The following is a 25,556-nucleotide window of genomic DNA, read 5'->3' as shown; positions in this document are numbered from 1 at the left end:
TTAAGTTTGAAGAATCGGTAAACATTTTTCAGAAGTCCCATAGAAAACTTCTTCTGCTGTCCTATTTGTCAGAATTATGAAGCATGCTCATATTTTTCAGCCCAAATCAATCAGTAGCAAGAGAAAGGGGACATTCAGTGGCAAGAGGAATGGAACTGAAATAATTGGCATAAAGTAGTGTTTCTTAATCTACGCTGTATATCATAATCACTTGAGGGACTATTATAAAAAGTAAAAAGGCTTCCATAAATTCTGAGTTTGTTATGGAGTGGGTTTGGGGAATTATATTTGTGTTTGTTTGTTTGTTTGCTTGCTTGTTTTTGAGACAGAGTATCTCTCTGTCACCCAGGCTGGAATGCAGTGGCACGATCTCAGATCATTGCAACCTCTGCCTCCCAGGTTCAAGTGATTCTAATATTTCAGCCTCCTGAGTAGCTGGGACTACAGGTGAGTGCCACCACGCCCGGTTAATTTTTGTATTATTATGAGAGATGGGGTTTCGCCATGTTGGCCAGGCTGGTCTTGAACTCCTCACATCAAGTGATCCACTGACTTCGGCTTCCCAAAGTGCTGGGATTACAGGCATGAGACACCACACCTGGCTTGGGGAATTGTATTTGTTTAAAAATTTCATATAAATCTGAGACAAATAAGCAGCTTTGACCAATTATACTCTCCCTGAACTGGTTACTATATTTCCTCACTTGAGGAACTCATACTACAAAAATTTGGGGTTCTCCAGTGGAGAATAACGGAGGAATTAGCTCAGGCAAAACAAAAACCTCAAAGTGCTATCATGGAGAATGTAGCAGGAGAAAAATGCCTTTGGGGAAAAAAGATCTGAGAGGGAAAGATATATTAAATGGGGTAAAAGAAATAAAAGGAGATGATGTGGATGATGTGAAGTGTTTACCACTGAGCTGGTAGGGGGGATATAAGCCTGACAACAAACCTTGAAAGTAATTACAAGAAGGAAGAATCTCCAATAATTAGAAAGAGTCTGATATTTTACAGCCTGGGAGCAAACTGGTGGTTGAGTCAGCATACATAGATCTCCAAAATCTTACTCCAATGAGAATAAACCATCACCTAAAAGCAAGGAATACACTAGCTATCCCTTCCATTTATGGCTTTCTTATTTTTTATTTTTATTTTTTGAGATGAATTTTCACTCTTGTAGCCCAGCCTGGAGTGCAGTGGTATGATCTTGGCTCACTGCAACCTCCATCTCCAGGGTTTCAAGCAATTCTCCTGACTTGGCCTCCCGAATAGCTGAGATTACAGGCATGCACCCACCCTACACAGCTAATTTTGTATTTTTAGTAGAGACGGAGTTTCTGTATGTTGATCAGGCCGGTCTGGAACTCCCAACCTCAGGGTGATCCACCAGCCTCGGCCTCCCAAAGTGCTGGGATTACAGGCGTGAGCCACCACACCCGGCCATTATGGCTTTCCTTCTAAGCATCAGCATGCACTTATCTGAGTACACAGCATGAATGATACATGTCCTATCTTCTTTGTCTCTAAAATACATGCATCCACACACCATGCTCCATAGTCCCTTTATTATCAAGGGAGAGGGAGTTGAATCCTGAAAGTCTAATGGGAAGGTGATGGGTATCTCACACTTCTTCCTGCACCTATAGATGATGCGGTATAATTAAAACTTTCTGAACTTAGGCAATGGTCGATGACACCTCTGTGAGGGTTAAATAGTGGTTTATAATACGACTGCTCTGAAAGCATTCAAACTTAAAATGTTTGTATAATTTAACATGATAAAATTCAACAAAAATTAAGTGCAAAAGTTGTAGAGAAGTAAATTAGGAAGGAAAAATTGCTCAATAATCCGATAGTCTGGTATCTGATAGCTTAGAAGCCACAAAAGACAAACATGTACAAAATGAATAAATATGTGGGCAATGATAAATATTCAAGGGCGTATGAACAAAGGAAAAGATAGATCTTACAAATTATTCCCAGCTTTGCATGTGGGTGTAAAGAAAAAATGTTAAATTATTATTAAATCTAGTGAGGTTACAGTTATACATTTTTATTCTTAATGTCTGTCTATGCCTTTGGACATTTGTTTTTTATGCCCTTTTATATCTTAAATAATAAGAATTCAGACATGGTAAAGTCACAGTTGAAAATTGGTTTCTGATCATAAATATTCCTTTAATGCATTAAGAAACAGTGTCAAAAGGCATTTTGTTAATATTCAGATATGAAAATACTCAAAATCAGGCCGGGCGCGGTGGCTCAAGCCTGTAATCCTAGCACTTTGGGAGGCCGAGACGGGCGGATCACGAGGTCAGGAGATCGAGACCATCCTGGCTAACACCGTGAAACCCCGTCTCTACTAAAAAAAAAAAAATACAAAAAACTAGCCGGGCGAGGTGGCGGGCGCCTGTAGTCCCAGCTACTCCGGAGACTGAGGCAGGAGAATGGCGTAAACCCGGGAGGCGGAGCTTGCAGTGAGCTGAGATCCGGCCACTGCACTCCAGCCTGGGCGACAGAGCGAGACTCCGTCTCAAAAAAAAAAAAAAAAAAAAAAAATACTCAAAATCTTCATAAGCTCAAAATCTAATGTGTAAAAAGGATATTAATTTTCCACCTATTCCGTTTCTAGCAACTGTCTTAGGTTTTCCTTGTTATATATTTTTTTTCCACATTTACTGTTTTCACAGGAGGATATTGGTCTCATTTGAAGTATTTAGCCCTAAATCAATGTTATTTTAACAATTATATAAAGTAAACAATTTGCATATTCTCATTAAAAACATTCAAACCTAAAACTTATTAAATTTTAAAATAAGAATAAAAACGTGTAGAGGCATAACAAGATGGCCAAATAGGTCACTGATTGACCTCCCCTCAAGAACACACAATTGGACGACTATCCACATAAAGGAGCATCAAATCAGGTGAACGATCACAGTACCTGGTTTTAACATCATATTATGGAAAGAAGCACTGAAGAGTGTAGGAACGAGTGTTGAATCACTTACACCACCCCATCCACATTCCCAAACAGTGGATGCCTAGCACAGAGACAGAATCTGCTCTTGGGGGAGGAAGAACACAGCGATTTTAAGACTTTGCATTGGAGCTCAGGGACTCCCTGTCACAGCAGAAAGCAATAGTAGGCAGGACTCAGCTGGTGCCCATGGAGGGAGCATTTAGACCAGCCTCAGCAACTGGGGAATCATCCACATCAACGTTCGCAACCTGAGTTCTGGCAAGCCCCAGTACTGCAGACCAACGTGCTCTAGCGTTCCAAATAAACTTGAAAGGCAGTTTAGGTCACAAGGACTTCAATTTTGGGGCAAGTTCTAGTGCTGTGATGGACTCAGAGTCAGCAGACATGGGGGGAACATGACTTAGTGAGACACCCGCTCTAGTGGACAGGAAAGTGCTTGTGCCTTTCCTGCCTCAAACCCAGGCAGTGCAGCTCACAGCTCCAGAAGAGTGTCCTTCCCTCCACTTGAGGAGAGAAGAAGGAAGAGTGAAGAGGACTTTGTCTTGCATCTTGGATACCAGCTCAGTCACAGTAGGGCAGGGAACTGGACAGAGTTATGAGGATCCCATTTTAGGCCCTAGTCTTTGGACATTTCTAGACATGCCTTGGCCCAGAAGGAGATCTGCTCCCTTGAAGGTAATGATTCACTTCTGACAGGATTCATCATTTGCAGACAAAAGAGCTTGTTGTCTCGGCAGAATCAGTGGTATCCAGGTAGGACCCACCGTAGGCTTTGGATGGGTTTCTGAGATATCCTGGCTTCAAGTGTGACCCAGCACATTCCCAGCTGTGGTGGTGATGGGGAGAGATTGCTTCTCTTTGAGAAAAGCAGAATAAAGAGTAAAGGGGACTTTATCTTTCCGTATAAGCACCAGCAGAGCCACAGTAGGGGAGAGCACAAAGTTGGCTCTTGGAGTCCCCAGTTCCAAGTCTTGGCTCTCAGACAGCATTTATGGACATTCTCTGGGCCACAGGGAAAATCACTGCCATGAAGGGAGAGTCCCAGGACTGGTTGCACTCACTACAAGCTGACTGAAGAGGCCTTGGGCCTTGAATGATCATCATTAGTAACCAGGAAGTACTCGTTGTGGACTTGGTGTGGTGGTGGACATGGAGAGATACTCCTCTGCTTGTGGAAAGGGAAAGAAGAGTGGGAAAAACTTTGTCTTGTGGTGTGGGTGCCAGCTCAGCAACAGTAGAATAGAGAATCAGGTTGAATCCAAGTTTTCTGACTCCAGACCCTGGCTCCTAGACAGTATCTCTGGACTCACCCAGAGCCAGTGGAACTGATCGCCCCGAAGGGAACGACACAATCCTGACTGGCTTTGCAACTTGCTGAGTATAGAGCTAGGACCTGAGTCGACATAGGTGACAGCCAGGCAGCGATTGCTGTAAGTCTTAGGTGAGACCCAGTAACGTACTAGTTTCAGGTTTGATCCAGCATAGTCCTAGGAGTAGTGGCCACAAAAGTGCTGTGTCACTTCTTCCTCAACTCCAGGTAGCTCAGCACAGGAAGAGAGTGACTCCATTCGTTTGAGACAAATAAGAGATTGGAACAAGAATATCTGCCTGGTAGTGAAGGGAATTTGTCCAGATCTTATCCAAGACCGCAAAGGTGGTACCTCAAGAAATCTGCAAGAGCCACAGCATGACTGGGCTAATGGTGTCCCTCAATGCAGATATGGTGGCAGAGACAAAAATCTCAGATTGATAACCCCCAAGTCCCTCTGAATGCCTTGAAAGCCATTTCAAGAAGGTTATATACATGCAATCCCAGACTGCAAAGAATAAAATAAACACTAAACCTTTTTATGTCCGGACACCTATGAACATTCTCGAGCATCAAGTCCATCCAGGAAAGCATGCATTCACCAAATTAAAAAACACACTAGGCACCAATCCTAGGGAGACAGAGATAGGTGCGTTTTCAGACAGAGAAATTCAAAATAGCTCTTTTGAGGAAATGCAACAAAATTCAAAATAACACAGAGAAGATATTCAGAGTACTATCAGATATATTTACCAAAGAGATAAGAAGAATCAAGCAGAAATTCTGGAGGTGAGAAATGCAACTGACATGCCAAAGAATGCATCAGAGCCCCTTACCAGCAGAATTGATTAAGAACAAGAAAGAATGGGTGACCTTGAAGACAGGCTATTTAAAAATACAGAGTCAGAGGAGAGAAAGATAGGGGTAGAAACTTTATTCAAAGGGGTAATAAGAGAGAACTTCCAAAAGGTGGGGAAAGATATCAATATTCAAGTATAAGAAAGTTATAGAAGACTAAGCAGATTTAAACCAAGTTAAACTACCTCAAGACATGTAATAAACAAATCTCCAAAGAGAAAAGTTAAAGAAAGGACCCCAAAAGCAGCAAGAGAAAAGAAACAATACATATACAATACATACAATAACATAAAACGAAGCCCCAATACATCTGGTAACATGTTTTTAGTGGAAAGCTTAAAGGCTGGGAGAGAGTGGCATGACATATTTAAAGTGCTGAAGAAAACACTTTTATCCTACAAAAGTGATGGCAGCAGCAGCCTGTCTGGAGCAGCCCCTGCAAAGATGGCAGCTGCAGCAGGGAATGTGTAGCCAGGGTTGCATGGTCCGTGGAACCTGTAAGAGCTAGGAACAGGCAGGAGCCCCACCCCCTACTGGGTTGGTGGGGCAGGAGCCCATGTTCCCAGGTGCAACTGCATGCATTTGCTCATCTGCGGCACTGTATCTAGGCATCCCCGCCCCCTTGGGAGCCCGGGAAGCCTTCCCTGCCACTGCATGCTCAGAATTGCCTGCTCTCACTCCCTGGCCTCTTCCCACTCATGGTACCTGCTCTGATTTCAGAGCAAAGTTGAAGCTGAGCCCTGGATCTGTCCAGACTCAGCTGGGTGTATGCACACTCAAGGCAGCTCTGACATGCCAGACACCCACCACCTTTGCCCCTCTGAAACTTTGGGAACCGATGATTGTGAGAAGGAGGCTGAGGGCACTGAGGGCAACTCAGGTGTGGGTCTGCAGGTGCCCCTTAGCCCCAAACAGCCTGGACACTGTGGACAGCATGTTGATGGTGGTAGGCAGACAGGTTTCTAGACAGCAAGGGGCAGGTCCCTGGTGAAACCTTATCTTTAAGTCAGGGACAGCCTGAAGCCTGGGGGCCTGGCTGCCAATTCCAGGTAGACTCCATGACCTGGAGGGAGAACTTACGGTGCTTTTCTTGGGCCCTCCCATGGCTGTCCATGAATCAATCAGCATTTTCTTCCTTCCTTCTGAGCCCATAAAACCCCCAGATTCAGCCAGACTCACACAGACATCAGGACTATCAGCTGTGGAAAGGAACTGTCCACCACAGGTCTCCCCTCCACTAAAGGCTGGAAACTAATCAGGACAACCTGCCTGCAGAAGGAGCTACCCACTTCAGGTCTCCTGAAAGCCTTCTGTCACTCAGTGCAGCTCCTCTCCACCTTGCTCAATCTCTAGTTGTCCAATTACCTCATTCTTCTTGAACGCAGGACAAGAACTAGGGACTCACCAAATAGTAGGACTGAAAGAGCTGTAACACAAACAGGGCTGAAACTTGCCTGCTGCTCACCACATTGCAGGTGACAAGAGGAGAGATGAGCTGCAGCCCTTCGGGGTTCCCAGGCCTAAGGGCTCTCTGAGCCAGGGTTGTGACACTCTCTCCAGGGCTCTGTGATTCCTGGTGTTTCCAAGCTTTCAAGTGCCACCGTCTTCCCTGATGCCCAAATTGGAAGCTGCTTGCATTATGTCTGATCTAGCCACAGCCTTACATGGATCCAGTTCCTATACTGGTACCTGGAGCTACCCGGCCTGCCACAGCTGCCACACCTGGCTGTGTGCAGTGGCCAGATGCCACACTTGCTCACACATCCATTGCTGCTCCATACCTCCCTTGCCCTTCGCAGGCATGGGATCTTGGTTGGCAGCGTAAGTCAAGCTCAACCTTCCAGGTCAAGTGCGTGGAACAAGCCCAGAGGGTCCGAGCAAAACTTGGGCAAAAGTGCCACTGGTCACAGTTTTTCAGCTGAAAAAGCTACACCCTAAGGATCCTGTGACAATAGTGTATCTGCTCAAAATATCCTTCAAGCACAAAGGAGGAATAAAGAATTTCCCAAACAAAAGCTGAGGAACTTCATCAATACCAGACCTGTCCTACAATAAATGATACAGAGAGTTCTTCAATGTGAAAGAAAAAAGATGTAATGAGCAGTAAGAATTCATGTGTCAGTGTAACACTAACTTGTAATAGTATACACACAGAAAACACAGAATAGAATAATACCATAATTACTAGTTTCAACTACTCATATCTTGATTAGAAAGACTAAAAGATGAACTAATCAAAAATAATTACTACAACTTTTCAAGATACAGAGAGTACAAGATATAACTAGAAACAACAAAAAGTCAAAAAGTAGAGGGAAGAAGTTAAAGTGTAATTTTCATTAATTTTCTCTTTTATCAAAATAACTTATGTACCTCCATAAATATATATACCTGCTACGCACCCCCAAAACTAAAAATTAAAAATTTCAACATGAAGTAAGCACTTACTGCTTTAAAAGAAAGGATATATGAAATAAAATATGTAAAAATGATACTGCAGATAAAGCTTAACATGCTGGAATATAAAAATGCATTAACTTAGTTTTATTTTCTAAAACCAAAAGAAGAAAGAAAAGAAAAATAATTATGTACAATATATTTACTATACTGTCATTTACACAAGTTTAATTTGGAAATATGTTTAAATATCCATTCAAGTGAATTTTGATATATTTTCATTGTGGAATTTTATGGAGTCATTTGTGAGACACTGTTACAGTGATTATGAGGGAGTGTTTTGGGGGTGACATAATTTGAATTGAAATCTGAAATGTTCTACTTACTAGATATGTGACCTTGACAATTTGTGTATCCCCTCTATATACTTCAGTCTCTTCGACCCAAACTGGGAGAGAAAAGTTACGTGCTGTTGCACATGATGATAGAGGTACTAGTAGTGTTAATCATGAAATCTACACTGAAAACTCACTTTTGTCTAGAAATTATGCTTCCTTTTTATTTATTATTTCTGCTAGAAAATATAAGGTGATCTGTCCATTAAATCTGTCTCAAGTTATGTAATAGACCTATTCAGATTATGCATTTAATGTATAATATATCCTATATGTAGCAAATTATAGATTTCAGTCTATGTTATCTCACTCTCGCAACTTCCATGCATAATCACCGTAACAGTGTCTCACATAATATGTACGGAGTCATGTATTAACCTGATTATACCAGATATATATACTCTGATTATATCTGGTTATCACAGACTACTTAAGGACAAATACAATGCTCATGACATAGTATTAAATTATTAAATGAGCAAAGCAGAATGATGCAACAGATCATTGTTTTGCCAAAATTTCATAAGACTTACTTATTGCTGGATGCCATGGTTCGTGCCTGTAATTCTAGCACTTTTGCAGGCTGAGGCAGGTGGATCACATGAGGTCAACAGTTCGAGACCAGCCTGGCCAACATGGTGAAATCTCATCTCTACTAAAAATACAAATGTTAACCAGTTATGGTGGCAAGTGCCTATAATCCCAGCTCCTCGGGAGGCTGAAGCAGGAGAATTGTTTGAACCCAGGAGACAGAGTTTGCAGTGAGCCAAGATGACACCACTGCACTCCAGTCTGGGCAACAGAGCAAAAACCCCATCTCAAAAACAAAACAACAACAACAACAAAACTGACTTATTTAAGAATATCTATCTATCAACTACCTATGTTTCCATTTATTCTTTAGAACATAATGAAAGGAACATCATTTGAGAATGCAGAAATGAAGTTCAGTTGAAACGTTGGTGGGGTGCAGGTTCCTCTGTGTGTGTGTGTGTGTGTGTGTGTGTGTGTATTATCCTCTTTTTAAATTTTCCTTTATTAAGAAAATGTCAAGTGACATGTAGACATTACAATTTTTTGTCAGCGGTCAATGATAGTATTTGTTCACCACACCTGGTTTTTATTTTTCCTTTTTTTGTAGAGATGGGATCTTGCCAAGCTGGTCTCAAACTCCTGTCCTTAAATGATCCCACCTTGTCTTCCCAAAGCACTGGGATTACAGGTGTGAGCCACTGTGCCCAGCCAAAATGTAATGTTATAAAAATTTTAATTTGTGGGAAATTCACATTATTTAAAATTTTATGCTTAGATAAGTGATTGATATTTTATAACACACTAGTACAATGTAGTCTTTTTTTTGTAAAATGTAACTGGCGCTGCATATCAATCAATCAAAAGCGGAAACAAAATATTAACAATGGAAAGACAGGGTTAAACATGACTTTTACTTTTTTATATAGCTCTTTTGGAGTGTAATTGCCAAATTACATGAATGAAAACATTTTATTAAATGCTGGCTCAATAAATAAAATTAAATGGAATTTTACAGTCGCATTACTAGGATAATGAATATATTATATTTTGTGAAATACACACGCATGCATAAGCACACAATGTATAGTGAGAAATAAGTCACTTTTTAACCTTTTGGATATGGTCTTCACAATGAAGTTAAGACACTGAGTGCTTCACTATTAAATATTATAATCATTATAATCTTTAATATCTCTTTAATATTTATGAAATATTTCCCCACTTTAATTTCAGCAATAGTTTTCAAAGTAAAAGAGTTACACCAGTGAATACCAGTTCTAGTGTGGATGTCAATGGTATTACATTTCTGAACAAAAAATGTTGGCATACTATTTTCATTATTTTCTTTCCAGTGATGTCATCTTCCTATATAGAAATCTCATTGTACAAATTATACTTGCACAATGCCTATCTATGGAAACTCAGCCGGACGTGCAAAAATTCTTAGAATCTAAGGCTTTGAAATGTATTAGGTGATATTCTATGTTAACGCTTATTCTTTTTGTCATACTGAAGAGAAGACAGAAACATATGCTACTGACCACAGACGACTTCATAAAGAAGGGAATACGGCAGAAACGGACTTGGGGAAAATTAATCAATTGGGGGGATTCGTTTCCAGGAAAACTCTACCACTCGCCCACTAGAGTATCACCTGGAGATCAAGAAATCCCACACTTGGCTGGGGCGGTGGCTGACGCTTGTAATTCAGGCACTTTGGGAGGCCGAGGTGGGCGGATCACTTGAGGCCAGGGGTCGGACACCAGCCTGGCCAACATGGTGAAACCCCCTATCTCTACTAAAAATACAAAAAGTTAGCCGGGCCTGGTCGCGTGCAGCTGTCGTCCCAGTTTCTTGGGAGGCTGGGTCAGCAGAATCTCTTGAACCTGGGAGGTAGAGCTTGTAGTGAGCTGAGATCGGCACTGCAATCCAGCCTGGCGACAGAGCGAGACTCCGTCTAAAAAAAAAAAACAAAAACAAAAGCCCCCACTCTAATGTGGTCCTGGATGTCTGGATGTGCTTGGAAACACCTGACTGTACACTTAAGAGTGCCAGTGTCTCTGCTACAGGTTCTTACCACGCTTCTTAATTTTGGACTCAGAAGAATCATGGCTGTGGCTGCCACACTCGTTCTTAGCTAGAAATGTGTGTGTGTCAATATTCTGGGAAATCTTTGGTTTCACACAGACAGTGTGATGCAACAGCGTTGGAATTAGTTTTAAAAGTCCATGATTTGCACACAATCAGAGGAGTATTCCAGACATTCAGACAAATCCCTAGGCAAAGAAATTTTTTCTCTCTTTCAGTTTCTCCCTATATGCAAACCTACGTACCTACCCTATTTTCTCATAGTCCTATCCTGGATCTAACATCTATTCTTGATTAAATAACTCCCGTGATTTTTGTTGTTTTTTTTTTTCAGTAGTCAAGAGCACAAACTTCCGTATCAAACATTCTCTTTTCTTTACACAGTCAGGTTGTTCTATTGCTTTCTCTTTCTTTTGCTTCTAATAAATGCTTGTCTTGTGATTGGATGAGAAGGATATCTCCAATTAAATGCTCTCATTAATTACCATTCGGGTTATGCTTAAAATTTGCATAACAAAAATGCATACTTCAGTGATGTTCTTTCTTCAGTGCTCACCTTTCACTTCTTTTACTCCTACATGCATACATATGGAGTGTATGTAGGTATATATATATGTATAGGAATATATATGTATGTATGTACATGTAGGAGTATGTATATATGTACATAGGAATTAAAGGAATCAAAGATGAGCATATATAAAATATATAAAGATATATATACCTTGATATATAATGACCCTTTATATATAAAGGACCATTTGAATCAATCGGAAAAAAGTACTATCTATGATTGAGTGAAATTTCAAGACATAATTTTATGATATAGATATAATTTGAGTTGATTCAAACTAACTCAGAGATTAATAAAATTATCAACATTACAGTTAGTTCATTTTTTCAATTTAATTAGAGTTACACAATGGGCAAAATTGTGTAGAAACAATTTAACTGTGTCTTTGAGTCTTGGGATCTTCTAGAGGTTGAAGCCAAAATGTTGGCTGCAATGAATTGAAGGCTGGATTGGAGCTGCAGGATCAGCTTCTAAACTTGCTCATGTGCCTTCCTTCCAGAGGCCTCCATCCCCCAACTTGTCAGCCTTTCTGTGTGGCTTGTCAGGCCAAGAGCAAGTGATACGAGTTAGAGTGAATGAGAGAGTGAAAGAGAGAATGCTCAAGATACCACTCTGCCTTTCATGGTCTAGTCATGGAGTCAGACATCACTTATTTTATATTAATAAAAGAATTTGCTTTATAAAGCCTTCACTCATTAAAAGGGATTGCAAAAGGACTCGAATTCCAAGAGGTAGGGATCTTTAGGGGTTATACTGAAAGCTGGCCACCACACCAGGGACTGACTTCTTTCTATTTACCAAAGTTATTAAATATTAACTTTTTATATTATACATATTTTACATGGTATTTTAAACTTTTTAAATACTGAACCACATATTTTCTTTGATTTTACATGTAATCATTTATTTTCTAAATAATGAGAGATTTTCTTTGGCTTATACATATATACATATATATATGTCATTATCTTTTATCCTCACCCCATTGCTTTGCTAATGATGCTATCTAATATTGTAGAAAAAAGATAACAGTGAGAAACTTCTTTGCTTTTTCCTTGATTTTACTGGGAGTTGCATCAATAGTTTACTATTAATTAGGTCAATGTGGGTATTATTTTTTGTAAATATCCTTTGTCAAGATTACTCTAGATCAACAGTTTCTTTGTACATCTAGTTTATTGTTTTAGGTGAATAGGTGTTGGATACTTCTAATGCCTATTGAGATAACAATATTGTTTTTCTTATTAGTTTAGTCATCAAATATTTACTGAGTGGACATCATGGATGAAGCACTCTTTGATAACAGGGTAAAGTGAATAAAACTGTTAATTACCCTGCGTAATAGGGTAAATAGTACATCACACTAACTTTTTATGAATTTTGCCATGATATTTGTTCAGTCATAACATATTTACATATAGATATATGTTCAAATTTGTTAAAGATGTCACTATTCACAAGATTTTTTTCCTTTAATATACAACTAGTTTGTAAAATCAGCTTGTTAGTCTCCAAACATGTTCTAGGTTCTTGATCAGTTGCTAGCAAATTATTTATTCCTTGGTTAACTAGAATTCATTTGGTAATTCTTGTGGATGGATCTTTAGCTGCTGTAGTGGCTAATTTTATCTGCCAATTTGGCTGCCCAAACATTTCATGAAATATAATTCTGGGTGCGTCTGTGAGAGTGCTTCTGGATGGCATTAACGTTTGACCTTCAATAGGTGATAGGTAAAATCAACTATGGTATATCTATAACATAGATTGTTACCGAGCAATAAAAAGAAATAATTGAGTGACAAATGCAACAACTTTTGATGGCTCTCAGGAAATTATTTTTAGTGAAAAGGTCGGTCTTAAAATATTACATACCACATAATCAATTTAAATATCATTTTTGAAATGAAAAAATTATAGAATAGAAAACAGATTCAAGGTTGCCAGGTATTAAGTATAGAAAGTGAGGGAAGGAAGTGAGGTGCTGTTGTAAAAGGATGCAGGAGGATACTTTGTAATGAAATTGTCCTATATCTTGATGTGAAGATGATGTTAGCATCGAGGAGAAACTGGGTCAAGTGTGTTTGAAGCCTCTGTGTATTATATTTTACATCTGCTTATGAATCTACACATATGTCAAAATAAAAAGCTTTAAAAAGGATTTTAAAAAAAGGAATTGGTTTTCTGAATACAGTAGATTGTTCTTCCTAATGGGTGAACCTCATCCAATCAATTGAAGGGCTGAATAGAAGGAAAAGCTGATTTCTCTCCCCGTGATAGTAGTTCTCGGTTCATTGTTTCCATCTTTATGTACAGTTGTACCCAATATTTAGCTCTCACTTATAAGTGAGAATATTCTAAATTCTCAAAGGCAACTGCAATAAAAACAAAAAGTGACAAGTGGGACTAACTAGCATTTCTGCACAGCAAAAGAAACTATCAACAAGGTAAACAGTCTATAGAATGGGGAAAAATATTCACAAACTGTGCATCCAACAAAGGTCTAGTAACGAGAATCTAAAATGAACAAGCAAATGAACAAGCAAAAACAAGTAAGTCCATTAAAAATTGTCTTCTCAAAAAAAGACATAAAAATGGCTCAAAAACATGAAAAATGCTCATCATCACTAATGATCACAGAAGTACAAATCAAAACCACAATTGATACCATCTCACACCAGTCAGGATGAGTATTATCAAAAAGTCAAAAAATAACAGACACTGATGAGGCAGCAGAGAAAAGGGAACACTTACACACTGTTGATGGGAATGTAAATTAACACAGCCACTGAGGAAAGCAGTATGCAGATGTCTTAAGGAACACAAAACAGAAGTACTGGTTGACCCAGCAATCCCATTACTGTGTATATACACAACAAAAGCAAATCATTCTACCGGAAAGGCACATGCACTCATCTGTTCAATGTGGTACTAGTCACAATACCAAAGACATGAAAAAAACCTATTTGCCCATCAATAGTAGATTGGATAAAGAAAACATGGTACATGTCCACCATGGAATACTAAACAACCATAAAAAGAATGAAATCATGTCTTTTACAGCAACATACATGCAGCTGGAGGCCATTATCCTAAGAGAATTATGCAGAAACAGAAAATCAAATTCTACATATTCTCTTTTTCTTCTGCCTTTGGAAAGGTTTCTCTGGGTTTAAAGGGATTTTTTTTTTCTAAATTTATGCACCTAACAACAATAAAACCTTTCTGGGATGTAAATGCAGTCTTTTATTCTTGTTTATTGTATATTAAAGTAGCGTTCCCAAATTGTAGAAGGAAGTAGGTTGCACAGGGGCACAGGTAATGATAGACAGTCAATTTTGCAATGCTAGAACTTTTTTTGTTGCTTGGATCAAGATTCAAACATATGGCTTAATGTATTGTGAATTTCTCTTCTCTTTTCCTCCTTTTCATCTAAAAGATTTCTTTTGTTGTTGTTTTTTATTTTTCTTTGCCCTCATGGTCCCTGTCCTGCTCATGTTCAACACTGTTTTCTTTAGAATGAGACTCTCCTGAAAATCTATTTGTTTGGCATTGGATCCTAGATCTGAGGAGCTATTTTACCAGATCCTCAAATTTCCTTTCCACTCACAAATGGATTGGAGTGTACAAAATGCCTCATCATATCAGTTGCGGATCTTAAATTAGTAACCCCCACTTTCCAATGAGTACCTGTTAGGTCATGTGGGGTTTTCCCACCTGCAAGTGTCCAATTTGCCCATTTACTTCAGTCTTCTTTCTTCTGCACAGCTTCTGACACCATGCAGGTCTTGCAGCTTTTGATGTCTGTGAACGTATGCAGTTATTTGTCAGTGGGTTTTGTTTGTTTGTTTGTTTAATTACCTTAGTTACTCTGTTTTGGAGTGGGATAAGGGGAAATCGGGGAGATTAAAATATTTAAACACTAAGATAACACCAATTCTACCTGCCCAGTATCCTCATCAATAGTTGTATTTGGAAATTGGTGTCACTTTCTTCTAAAAATCAATAATTACTTCATATGTTATACCTTTCTCCTAACTTTTCCTTTACTGTCTTTTGACAGTGATGTTGTCTGTGTGTGTATAAAAGCTGAAGTCGCTCTGACTCCCCACCCCCCGCACCCCAGAGGAAATGTGATTTTTATATCTGAGAGCAAGATTTTTACACCTGAGAACAATATTCTTAATGTATTTTAAACGCATCTGGCCAATTTCTTTAATTTCATTCTGAAATTCAGGGATATCTCTATATTTTACATGTTTTTTCCACTCCAAATATCTCATTTATTTGCTCTATTTAATATTTTTCTCTTCTTGCGTTATTATTTTCTTAAGCAGTTTTCTAGTTCACTGACTATGCTTTTGGTGTTAATGATTTAATTATGATTGTTGCTGATGTGATTTAAATCACTGCTGCTTTTTATTATTATTTAATTTATTTTCTGTAATCTCAGCTCATTTGTCATATCCTGCTGTGGTTTTATCAAAATTAAGATTATTTTACAATGTTTATGTGGTCTGTGTTAACAGATAGTTGTTAAAGGATATGTTTTGTTTAAACTAAAATCCCAGTTTTTATACAAACATAAGTTGAACAAATGTCAAAAGTTTTAGTTAACTTATTAATTAATAAGGGAACCAGTAATATGTTACAACTGGCTCAACAGAGATTTCAAAACACACACATTGGCACAAACACACACACACACTCCATCGATTGTGCTGAAATAAATTTACAAACAAATACAAAATTTATAAAATTTTTCAAACATTGGAAAAGATCAGAAAGTATTGACTTAATGTTTTCTATTTCTTAAAAAAATTCCAAACACTTGTTTTACATTTTTTTCTGTTTTTTCGTTCTTCCTACTCTCGTTTCTTGTCTTAAAAATATGCATATATAAAAATAAATATTTTAATACACTATATATTTTCTTATATATATACATATTTAAGTATATATAAAACTATATGTATTTAAAACAAGAATATATATAGTGTATTAAAATGTTGATCTATCTATGTATATATTTAAGACAAGAAAATAGATATGTATAGTGTATTCCATGCAGATTGGGATACGAATTCATTAAATAATGATATTCTCTCTCCATATTTTATATTAATTACTAAAAATGTTTAGGTTGTTTTAACTGTGTTCTAATTTTATTTCATTTTAGTAGATTTCAGAGAGAGAGAAAGGAGGGAAAACCCCTCTATGTTTTTATCTTTTTTTTTTTTTTTCATCTCAATAGATGCAGAAAAGGCTTTTAATAACTTTTTTTTAAATTTATTTATTATTATTATACTTTAAGTTGTAGGGTACATGTGCATAACGTGCAGGTTTGTTACATATGTATACTTGTGCCATGTTGGTGTGCTGCACCCATCAACTCGTCATTTACATCAGGTATAACTCCCAATGCAATCCCTCCCCCCTCCCCCCTCCCCATGATAGGCCCCGGTGTGTGATGTTCCCCTTCCCGAGTCCAAGTGATCTCATTGTTCAGTTCCCACCTATGAGTGAGAACATGCGGTGTTTGGTTTTCTGTTCTTGTGATAGTTTGCTAAGAATGATGGTTTCCAGCTGCATCCATGTCCCTACAAAGGACACAAACTCATCCTTTTTGATGGCTGCATAGTATTCCATGGTGTATATGTGCCACATTTTCTTAATCCAATCTGTCACTGATGGACATTTGGGTTGATTCCAAGTCTTTGCTATTGTGAATAGTGCTGCAATAAACATACGTGTGCATGTGTCTTTATAGCAGCATAATTTATAATCCTTTGGGTATATACCCAATAATGGGATGGCTGGGTCATATGGTACATCTAGTTCTAGATCCTTGAGGAATCGCCATACTGTTTTCCATAATGGTTGAACTAGTTTACAATCCCACCAACAGTTTAAACCAATATCTAGCTGGTTAAACAGTCTTATATTGTGAAGACAGCAGCCTATACAAAGGTTTGCTTTCCATTTTACAAAGCTAATTTTACCATTAGCTTTTTACTAGTCATTAGAGGAACAGTCCAACTATTGAATATATGACCATGGCTTTTATTTCACCAGAAAATATGTAGTTTACTAGAAACAATAAAAATTACATAAAGATGCTATTGGAGTTGAATCAGGACCTTTCAAGACTGCCTGTAAAAAATAGTCTTTCATTTAAAAATAATAATTATCATCTTATTTAAGTGATAGGTCTTTGGGATTTACAGCTTTGATTACTCCTAAAGAGGAAAAGTACCCTGTATTATTTGGCATGGAAGGAATAATTCAAGTTTTGAGATAAGGCAGTACCTACTTCTTTAGCTGCTGAGTAAGAGTTGGGAGGGCACCTTGCATTTTGAAGGGCGCATAGAGATAAATACAACAGACTACCTTTCTCTAGAAGTGTACATAGTTATTTTATTTTCCCTTACCCACTCCAGCTCACAATTTCAGTTTGGTTCATGACTAGAAATAGATTTACAGATTCACAGAGTCTACAGATAAAACAGATCTATTCAATTGCACTGCACATTTAGTATCTGCTACACCAAAGTATTTATACTCTATCTGAGATAAACACTCATAGGAGTTGTTTAGAGAGCTTTGAATCACAAAGTTTTAGAACATTTGGATTATGTGGATTAAAAAAAATTTTATATGTTCAATAAAATAAAATCCCAAAAGCCATTTTTCCTACCCTAAATAAATGTTTTCCAAGATTCATAAATAATTTTTAAACACAGTAATGTTACTATAACTCCTTTTACTCTGAAGAAACACCTGCTAATTTTTGCAGGAGAAAAGGAAATAACTCAGAGTGATTTGGGATCATGCAGTAACAAATGAAAACAAATAAAATGTTACTTCTTTGAAATCAAAAGGGACAGCTGATTTACATACACACACAACAACAACAACAAAAATTTTAAATCACATAAAATCTAATTTTTTTTTTTTTTTTTTTTTTTTTTGAGACAGAGTCTTGCTCTGTCGCCCAGGCTGCAGTGCAGTGGTGCGATCTTGGCTCACTGCAAGCTCCGCCTCCCGGGTTCACGCCATTCTCCTGCCTCAGCCTCCCGAGTAGCTGGGACTACAGGCGCCTGTCACCTCGCCCGGCTCATTTTTCGTATTTTTAGTAGAGACGGGATTTCACCGTGTTAGCCAGGATGGTCTGGATCTCCTGACCTCGTGATCCGCCTGCCTCAGCCTACCAAAGTGCTGGGATTACAGGCGTGAGCCACCACGCCCAACCAAAATCTAATTTATTACTGCAGAAGATTTAATATGCCTTCAAACATATGTTTTTACACTGCTCTTTTACACATCAGTTGGATTTAAAGTTCTACAGTTACATATCTGGTTCTTAAAAACTTGGTACATTTAAAAAATTAGCCAGGCGTGGTGGTGGGTGCCTGTAATCCCAGCTATATGGGAGGTTGAGGCAGGAGAATGGCGTGAACCAGGGAGACAGAGCTTGCAGTGAGCCAAGATCTCGCCCCACTGCACTCCAGACTGGGCAACAGAGCCAGACTCCGTCTCAAAAAAAAAAAAAAAAAAAGCTTTGTACATTTCTTACATTTCACTTTGATCAATCATTTAAATTAAACAAATTGTTGTATTAGCAATACATCTTTGATATCAGTAAAATAGAGTTACATGGAAAGATACAGCTATAGGTCAAGAAAACACATACACGTGCATGCACACGCACAAATACACACACGAATACACATTCATTCTCACATTATTTAGTTTGGCTCCAACTCTACCACACAGCAGCAACAAAAATTGAAAAAGGGTGCCCAGGGTTATAATGAACACTTTATACAAACAAGCTCTTCAGAATAGCATATGGTACTTTAATTCAAATGCACTCCAGGATGAGGAAAGCGCTTCACAATGGAGTATTAGGGAAAATGAATAGCTGTCTAGGGTTCTTTAAGTATAGGAAAAGACATTGGGATAAAAAAAAAATAAAGCTATACTGAAACACATGAGTTACGCTAAATGTATTTTTCCTGCTGGGAAAAAAAAAAAATGCCTAGGGATATTATAGTTTAATCAGTTACACACTTAGCTACACTGGTAATCTTTTTTCCCTTTTTCCTTTTATTTCCTCTTTCTTTTCTACTTTCCTTTCCCCATTCCTTTTCTTTACCTTTTCCTTTCCTTTTGTCTTCTCTTCTCTCCTCTCCTCCTCCCCTCCCCTCCTCTTACCTTCCTTCCCCTTTTCTTTACTTTATCATTTTGTTTTCATTCTTCCTTACATTTTAATCAGGCACACTTCCAGGTGCTAGAGATATAATAGCACCTACTTTCATGAGGCTTTTATTCTGTTGACCGATATCAAGATTTGTATTAATTCAATAATTTTAGACATAAAACTTCAATAGCATAAGGTAATATATTTAAATTTATTTCTGTAATAAAAAGTGTAAGTCAGGTTATAAGCAGTTATTTTATATTTCTAGTAATTATTTTTTTCAATGAAAAAATTAGGTTGATCTCTGTTCAATCAACTTGGCGTAGTCGCTATCAACTTCACTTCAGAAAAGCTCCATTCTATGTGAATGCGCTTAGTCTAACATACAGACCATGAGCCCTAATTAGAAATATCTGAGTAGGAACTTTTCCAATCATGGTGCTGAAAGTCATCCAGAAATGCAAGATAGATATAAAGATTTTCAATCTGTTTAGGAAAAAATATAAGCTTAAAAAATTGAGAACTGACTGGGTATGCGGCTTGCTCTTGTAATCCCAGCATTTTGAGAGACCAAGGCAGGAGGATCACTTGAAACCAGTAGTTTGAGATCAGCCTGGGCAACATGGCAAGACGTTGTTTCTGCAAACAATTTAAAATACAATAAGTGAGCCAGGCGTGGGGGTGCACACCTGTTGTCCTAGTTACTCAGGAGGCTGAGGCAGGAGGATTGCTTGGACCCAGGCATTCGAGGCTGCAGTGAGCTATGATTGCACCATTGCACTTCAGGCTGCACTGCACTCTAGGGCAACAGAACTAGACACTGTGTAAAAGTAAAAATAAATTAATTCATTAAAAATTTGAGATGTGACAAACCACATAGAAAAAATAATCTAGGTCTAAGTTTTTATGTGGACATTAGGTTGCCTGCATAAAGATCACCTATTTTTATGGTCAAAATGCAGATGTCTAGGCCCAGACCTGGATTTATGTAAACAACATTTCTAATAAGTTTGTTAGCCATGGTTCTAAGTACTGAGAACCATTGAGGTAAATTCTAGGGAGTTGTTAACTGCATTAGAAGAATTTCTCATGTGTGGCAAACATGTCTATAAATGAAATTCAAGGACTTACCAAGAAGTCTTCCAAGATGAAAGTCCTCAGCATGCATGCTACATGCAGGATGGTTCTCCAGGACATTCCTTCATGTCTAGTAATTGTCAAGGCAAACACTGAGCTTGCAGCTCTGGGGTTTTCTATGAAATGGCAGAACTTAGGAAATTAACAACAATTCCTTTTATATCTGGGGAATTCTAAGATCTTTCTGGTATATTACATTTTACAGATTTCTTCTATATCTTTCAAGATAGACAGCTGGATAGATTCCTGCCATTTAAATGAGATTTTTGAGAGAAGGTGCATATATATTTTGATAACTGAACTGAAAACATATTGTCATTAGTAAGATCAGTAATAGTAGTACTACTATTATTTACAATCACTGGGAAAATGTGGCTCATTATTGTAATCATTAGACAATTCAAAAAAGATTTTGTGTTAGTTCATTTTCACACTGCTGTAAAGATACTACCTGAAAGTCAGTAATTTAGTTTGTAAACAAAAGAGGTTTAATTGACACAACTCTACATAGCTGGGGAGGCCTCAGGAAACTTACAATCATGACAGAAGGTGAGGGGGAAGCAGGCACGTCTTACCTGGAGGCAGGACAGACAGCACAAGAAGGAAACTGTCAAACATTTTTAAAACCATCAGCTCTTGTGAGAACTCACTCATTATCATGATAACAACATGGGAGAAACCATCCCCACAATCCAATATCCTCCCACCAAGCCCCTCCCTCAACATGTGGGGATTATAATTCAAGATGGGATTTGGGTATAGACACAGAGTCAAACCATATCCGTGGTGCACCCATCCATATCCTAATTTTGGAAATGTATATAGCCATTTGTTTTTGCTTCTAGGTTTAATAAAATCTCAACTCTTTATAAGTAGACCAGAAAAACATTTATCAGGTTATTATAACATTTATATTGTAACATACAAATAATACCTAGAAAACTAAAGGAAAAACACTTCTGGTCTTGACAATATTGTGCCTAGAACACATTTTTTCATGATACTAGTCTTTGCAGTCATCCTTGGTTAGGCAATTGATCTCAAAAGTCTGTAAGAAAAGATAACAGTGGTTATAGTTTTGCTAATCAATAAGCAGTATTGAAATATCAATCAATGTCCAATCTGATAATTCTTCAGTTGATTTGTTCCTTTGTAAAGTATTTGCATACAATATACATTTCATGTCTTTATCTGTTGGCAGCACATAATATTGTTTTTCAAATCAGTTGCCAGTAGTTAATTTTGCTATTGGCTGAACTTCTGGAAATAGTTTTTCTGGGTTTACTTGCCACTGACCATGGCATTTCCAGAAATAATAGAAAAAATATGTCAAAAATGTCTACATAACTATAAATTGTGGCTCTTCTATTGGTTGAGAAAGAGCTAGAAAGATGCTAGGAAACAAAATTTAATGCATTAGATCTTCATCATAATTTCTAGAAATTGATTTTATCTCTACTACAGGACTTTATTCTTCATAGTTGAAGGCATATAGATATTTTCCCAGGAAGTAGAAACTTGGGTATGTGCTGAAGCAAGCCTCTTCTAACAGAGTCATAGTCATATGAAATAGATAGCAATGAAGAGATCTTGGACCTAGTTTTATTATCTTATACGTGTGACTTCAACAATTAAAAAAACATACACACAAATATTTTTGTCTTTTTCCCCAGGCAGTATTACATCTTATTTGTTGCAAAATTTACCTGATGTTGCCACGAAAGAGACAGAAAATGCTAATGGTTGAAGGAGCACTTTGGAGAAAATATCTGTTTAAAATGCAAAATGACATCTGATAAATATATTAATTGAAAGATTAGGGAGGAGGCTGGACAATGGGATATTAAATTAGGAGTCAATAGAATGCTTGCTCATACCATTTGAATGCAATTTTAGATTTTTTTGCAAATAAATATGAAAAATAAATGTAATATCAATGTCTTAAGATTATTTTTCACATTTTAGTATTGTTGCATTGAAAACAACTCTACAAATATGCTAACTAGGTGTTGCCTTCTTAAAATATACCATGTGACTTCCATTGCAAATTCTGGAAATGTTGCTAAGAGTAGACATCAATGCTTTCAGAGATATCTGATGCAATCTGTTACAAACATTACTTAATAAGAGAAAAAAGTATTTGGCTACCACTTGGCAAGGGAAGAACATAAATATTTATCTACTGTGAAGTATTTGAAAAATGATAATTTCCTTTGAAAAAAATATTTTAGTTGTCAAAGATAAATTATTACACATAGAATCAGATCCTTTATGCTATTTGTTTATCTTATTTAGATGTAATAATTTATAATACCAAACTTAACAATGAAAAGCATATTCAAAATAAGAAAATGTTCTACAAAAATCATACATATCTGTATTTTATATTTTGGTATGTCTCTCAAACAAATATCATACCCTATATACAGGTTTTAACAGATTGTTCTCCTAAGATCATATCAAGGATATGTACATAACTTTCAGAATATTAATTTTAATCACCACATAATGTTCTTTTTTATATTTATCAAAACTTGTTTAAATAATTTATCTTGACTCTATACATCTGTTTGCAAAGATTTTCTCCTATTGTACATAATAACATGATAATCACAATTATAAGAGATTTTGGCCCTTACTTGCTGATAATCACCTGCCTCAATGCATACGCTCCCTGCCACTGCCTTACAGATATGGTTTGATTATTCCCAATCTCTCACCAAATGAGACCTGCATCCAGGGTACTAGCTTCTCCTGTCACTTGGGCTTATGCTAAAGATGTGAAATTTGGTGTAGAAGCCTGAGCCCTAATGCTTCAAGTTATACGACTTTAAGCCTATGCTGTAGCTGTTACAATGGAGCCAAAGAGAAGAATAGTGATTATTGAACAGAGTTGGGGAAGTCCTAAAGTAACAAAATACGGAGTGATTGTTGCACACTCAATTAACTTAGAAGATAAATGTGACAATATTGAAGCTAAACCTGTTCAAGATGTTTCCAGTAACAGAAATGAAGAGGTTGGGGATTGCACCACCACTGCTACTGTACTGGCATGCCCTATTGTCAAAGAAAGAGAAAATTAGCAAAAGTGCTAATCCAGTGGAAATCAGGAGACATATTATGTTAGCTATTGGTTCTGTAGTTGCTGAACTTAAGAATCAGTCTAAACCAGTAGCAACTCCTGAAGAAACTGCTTAGGATGCTACGATTTCTGCAAACAGAGAGGAAGAAATTGGCAACATATTTCTTATGCAATGAATAAAGCTGAAAGAAAGGGTGTCATCACAGTAAATAATGGAAAAACACTGAAAGATGAACTAGAAATTATGGCAGGCATGAAGTTTGATCAAGGCTATATTTCTCCATACTTTATTAATACATCAAAAGTGTATTATATTGTGAATAATAGTATATGAATTTCAGTATGTGTATGTTCTATTGAGTGAAAAGGAAATTTCCAATGTCCAGTCCATTATACCTGGTCTTTAAATCGCCAGTGCTCACTATAAGCCCTTGGTTGTAACTGCTGAAAATATTGTTTTGAATAGTATAAAAGTTGGTCTTTAGGCTGTAACAGTCAAAGATCCAGGTTTTAGTGACAATTGAAGGAACAAGCTTAAAGATACGACTACTGCTATTGGTGACAAAGTGTTTGAACAAGAAGGGTTGACCCTAAATCTTGAAGTTGTTCAGCCTCATGACTTAGAAGAAATTAGAGAGGTCATTGTGACAAAAGATGACGGTACGCTCTTAAAAGGAAATGATGACAAGGCTCAAATTCAAAAGTGTATTCAAGATACTCCTCCAGTTAGATGTCACAACTAGTGAATACAAAAAGGAAAAACTGGGCCAGGTGCAGTAGCATGCAATCCCAGCACTTTAGGAGGCCAAGGTGGGCAGATCATGAGATCAGGAGATCGAGACCATCCTGGCCAACATGGTGAAACCCCATCTCTACTAAAAATATAAAAATTAGCTGGGTGTGGTGGTGTGTACCTGTACTCCCAGCTACTCAGGAGGCTGAGGCAGGAGAATCGCTTGAACTAGGGAGTCAGAGGTTGCAGTGAGCCAAAATTGAGCCACTGTACTCCAGCCTGGTGGCAGAGTGAGGCTCCATCAAAAACAAAACAAAACAAAACAGAAAAAAAAAAAAAAAAGAAAAACTGAATGAAATTGATACCTGGCAAAAAAAATCAGTTGAAGTAGCTGTGCTGAAGCTTGGTGGGATGAGTGATGTCAAAGTCAATGAAAAGAAGTAACAGATACCCTTAATGCTACAATAGCTAGTTTTGAAGAAGGTATTGTTCTGGGAAGGGATTGTTGAATTGCTTTGGTGCATTCCAGCCTTGGATTCATTATAAAGATAAAAAGTTGGCATATGTATTATTAACAGACCACTCAAAATTTCTGCAGTGACTATGGCTAGGAATGCAGATGTTGAAGAATCTTTGAAAGTTGAGAAAATTATGCAATGATCCTCAGAGATTGGTTATGACATTATGCTTTGAGATTTTGTGAATATGGTGGGGAAAGGAATCACTGGAGAACCACTTTAGTGGATGCTGCTGAAATGGCTTTGACTACAGCAGACGGTGTAGTGACAGAAACACCTAAATAAGAGAAGGACCCTGATATGGGGGCAATGGGAGGAATGGGAGGTGGTATGTTCTAACTTCCAGAATAGCACTTCACCATTATGAATAAACTGTGACAGAAAGCTCAAGGCAGTGTTTCTAACCAATAACTTCAGAGAAGTCAGTTAAAGAAAATGATAGGAGAAAAGGCTAGCTGATGTTTAAGAAATCACTGTAATCACCAGTGACCATTTTCGTTGACAATATATAATGGTCTATTGCTGTCATTGTCTGTAAGATAATTTATTTTGAATTTTTGAATAAAAAATATATTTGTACATTCCCAATATTCGTTGCAAGAGCCATTTACCAAAGTATTGCTTTCAACTTAAATAACTGAGGCATTTTTATTAGTATTCTGTTAAAGTCAGGATTTAGTGCTTGCCATCATTAGATTGGAAGTTAAGAAGCAGCCTTTCTGCAGACAGTAAGAACAATGGTGTTTAA

General features: G+C 37.5%; 1 pseudogene; it reads left to right on the top strand.

Moving 5' to 3' along the window:
• The first annotated feature begins 23,168 nt into the window (after positions 1–23,168).
• On the top strand, positions 23,169–25,147 carry LOC105492327 (60 kDa heat shock protein, mitochondrial pseudogene; annotated as a pseudogene).
• The last annotated feature ends 409 nt before the right edge of the window (positions 25,148–25,556 follow it).

Source organism: Macaca nemestrina, chromosome 6 (genome assembly GCF_043159975.1).
Source record: "Macaca nemestrina isolate mMacNem1 chromosome 6, mMacNem.hap1, whole genome shotgun sequence".
Classification (NCBI taxonomy): domain Eukaryota; kingdom Metazoa; phylum Chordata; class Mammalia; order Primates; family Cercopithecidae; genus Macaca; species Macaca nemestrina.
Note: the sequence above shows the minus strand (reverse complement) of the source record. Positions and strands in the feature narration are given on the sequence as shown.